This window comes from Fundulus heteroclitus, chromosome 1 (assembly GCF_011125445.2).
Source record: "Fundulus heteroclitus isolate FHET01 chromosome 1, MU-UCD_Fhet_4.1, whole genome shotgun sequence".
Lineage (NCBI taxonomy): Eukaryota > Metazoa > Chordata > Actinopteri > Cyprinodontiformes > Fundulidae > Fundulus > Fundulus heteroclitus.
The window spans coordinates 20,725,889-20,729,800 of NC_046361.1; positions in this window are offsets into that span (position 1 = coordinate 20,725,889).

The following is a 3,912-nucleotide window of genomic DNA, read 5'->3' on the forward strand; positions in this document are numbered from 1 at the left end:
GTTAGTAAAAGTGTGTGTGTGTGTGTGTCTGTTGGTGTGTGTGTTTGTTAAACAGACAGTCTGTATAAATGCCACACAAGAGCACGCCGCAGATATTTTTCTTCCGCTGTTGACTACCCCGTCTCATATTCACCTCCTCAACATTGAGCTCTTCAGATTCAGAGCACAATCCACTTAGCAAGTGGCAACATGACAAGCAAAGAATGAAACGGCAACCCTTCTCCTCATTAGGGGGGGGGGAGGACATGCTACACAGCCTTAAAATCTCAGCATTCACATATTTGCATTCCCGCATGCACTTTGGCTAAATGACAAGTGGCAGAATGCAGGCGAAGAACAGTCTAATTAGTAAGAATCCCACACAGAGCTTGATTATCACCTAAACAGAAGTGCAAAAGAGCACCGGAGACATGTCTGTCAGAATGTGGACAGTTGGGTTTGCACCTCGGCTAAGGAAATAATGAATTTAATATCGACAGTCCACTCATCCACTGCCTCGTTCCCCAGACACTAATTAAGGATAGAGGTGGTGCTGGGAAGGAGAGGAGGAGATCACAGGGATTTCATCAGAGAAGTCCAGATTCTCAAAACATTCTTATGTTGCTTTTTTCATTCATTCATTCATTCATCAAGGACTCTGAATGCAAATAGTCTCTGTTCTGACCTTACTGCAGACACAAGGTGCACCAGGCATAACTTTATGTAGCCTCACATAAAGTAAAATGCGCAAAAAAATATCCCTCAGTTCTTGATTCTGGATTGCAAATTCATTTGAGCACAAACACAAAGGTGCGTTTAAGTCTAATATTCTGCATTGTCATTCAAGTCATTTTAGCCTGGTAAATAATTCATTCATCTTGGATTAGATCCCCCTCTCGAAGGGCGGCTGTACTTTCCTTTCCTAACCTCATCCCGGCTTGTTCATTGATTCTCCATTAATTATCTTTCACTCAGCTCAATTATTTAACTTCACCCAGGTCCTCGTGACACCCGTCGCGTGGCTTCTTTAAACACTTCTGTTAAATGGAGAGCACACTTAACAGGGACAGACCCAAGCAGAAATGCAGGTGGATGAATATGGAGTGCTAATGAAATTCTGCAGAATGCATGATCATGTTTGGAGTTATTAAAGCCCAGAGGCAGTCGGGGTACCGTGCCTGAGGCCAGTCGCTGGCTTGAGTTTAGTAAATCGGGGGCGTGTTTGACAGGTTGCATTGCTGACCGCAGAATCAGAGAGGCTTGTTCTAACCATTGCCCTAGGTGCTTCCAGCTTTATTGGATATTGTCTTTTGCTGTGCCTTTCGAAGGATCACCGGAGGCACAATTTTGGCTGTTTGCATTTTCTCCCTTTTGTAAAATATTTGCTCCTTAACAAGTTAGGTGATTTTCAGCCAGCTCTCTGTTGAGCTGCCTAACTCAACCTGAATAGATTCTGTTACAACGAGAACGTGCCGAGGTGTTCGTCTGAAAACACCGAAAGGCAAAGCAAAAGAAGAAGAAGAGCGAGCTGATGACCATGGGTGGGGCTGAGGACGATAGATGACTTAATGGAGCTTTGGAGACAATGGGCTGGTAGACGAGGCATCTGGGAGGCTGGGTTTGAAGGCCAGTACGAGATCCGGCAGGATGACCGATGGACACCCACTCAACACACTGCGGCTTGACAAGTGATCAAGGTTGACCAAAAAACAAGAGCGGGGGTGGGGCGGACACAAGAGAGTTATTTTATAAAGTTTTTCCAAGCAGAACAGATGTAAATGTTTTTTTAGATGCAGTGTAGATTCTACTTTTGGAGATCAAATTAAAATTATTTCATGGAAAACTAAACAGCAGCATCAAAAACAAACAGATTTTCTCTTTTATCAGAGATAAAAACACAGATAATGGAATCACAGATAATGGAAAGATAAACAAAACAAATATGATGTGCAATACTACATAGTTTATTTTTTAAAGAGCTCAAGGCAGGAACCTGTCTAGCAGTCTGGTACTTGTGCTTTTGATGTTCTTGTACTATTTCAATGATGGCAGCAGTAAAAAAAAGTTTATGGAGAGGGTTTGAAGAGGTTCTGTCCATGTTCAGAGCCCTGTTACTGCAACGGCTCCTGGACTGAGGCAAAAGAGATGGTCCAATGTGCTTTGCAGCTCCCCTCACCGTCCCCTGCAGGACCCTCTTGTCTGCCATTCTGCTGTAGTTGTAATGCAAGGTTAGATGTAACACAGACCATCTACACAGTTGCTTAGGACTGAGCACTTTCTAGTCAGTTTGAGTCATTGCTCTAAGAAAATCAGCAGTTATCCAGGCAGTTTCCACCTAAATTTGCAAAAAGCAAAAACAGTTTCTTCATTGTTGTATCGGTCGAAATGCTAAGCTTTACTTTTGGCCTGATGCTATGTTAAGAACTGCCCACGCATCTGAAAACTAGCATATTTGAGAAATGTGCACAAATGAAATCTTTCGATCAAAATTCACCATTGCTGTGTAATGTGTAACACAATCCTACGACTGAACCTGATAAATGTCAATAATGTCGTATAATAAACAGTTGACAGCAGTTTTTTTTCACTGAATGAGAACCAAAAGCCAAAATTTAAACAGCAAATTAAGTAGGACTGTAAAGTTTTAAATATAATTGTTTCAAATAAAATGAAGAATAAAATAAAACAATGAATACAAATACATGAGCAGGAGTATGAACATAAATAGAAATAATTTAAAATAAACAAAAAAAAATAAAATAAAGCTTGGGCAATTGAGAAGTTATCTCTCAATCCAAGGTAACAGTCTGTTAAATAATATATACCATTTCTGTCTAACTATTTCAGTGTTTTTATGATACCCAGCATACTGTCATTGTTCATTTATAGCAAACATATTGATGATGTTACAGAAACATTAAAAACTGTACAGTTTTTAATTTTATGGGTTAAACAACCCCCCCCCCCCCCCCACCACCACCACCACCTAAAAAAACAACAAAAACACAATTACTATAATTATGTATCTTATCGGACATATTATAAATAGATCAGGGGTATGTGACTTTTACCATCCATAGGGCCATTTTTGCCATCACTCAAAATAAAAAAACAAACACACACTTGTTCAGAGCAGTGAATATGGCAATAAGCTTGTTTTTTTTTTTTTTAAAACTACTTTTTGATAAATATCTACTGTCCAATAGAAATAGAAAAATAGTTGTCATTTTAAAGAATCTCCTTTTTCCCCCCTATTTTTAGGTTTTCACATAAAGAAAAACAAAACGCTCGCCAAAAGAGGACAAATACATGTTCTTCTATGGGATGATGTGATTTGTGAAGATTATGTAAAAAAAACAACAACAAAGTGACAAAAAAATACCTCTAGAAACGTATTACAGGTACTTTTAGTCTTATTTTGTTGTTGAAGAAATTAAATGAAATCATTCTAGGAAAAAACAGCACGTTATTACATCTATATTTAAAAACATTAGTTGGTAATCAATCATTTTTAGCTGGAGTAAGTAAGAGCCACTTGCGGCTCAAGAGCTGTAGGTTTCAGACCCCTGTTTTAGAGGGATCCTTTATTATAATATAATAATTCAATCCAGATGTAGAGTAGAATAGTAGGTCAAACGCAGCCCAGCATCGTAAACTAACCAAAACAATAGGCCTTAAGTTTAGAACTAAATCATTAGCTGTGAATTAGGTACCTACTTTAGCAGAACCAGCCACACTTGATGGACTGCAGTATTTTTTTTATTTGGTGCTTGCACTCTGCAAACCACAGGAGGGAAATCATTCCCACAGGCTGAAGATGCAAATAAGCAACAGGAAAACAGTTCATTGCACAAATGACTGATTACTTTTTTCTTACTATGTTTTTGTGTCCCCCTCAACTTTCTATGTCCAGCATCTATTACCAATGCTACC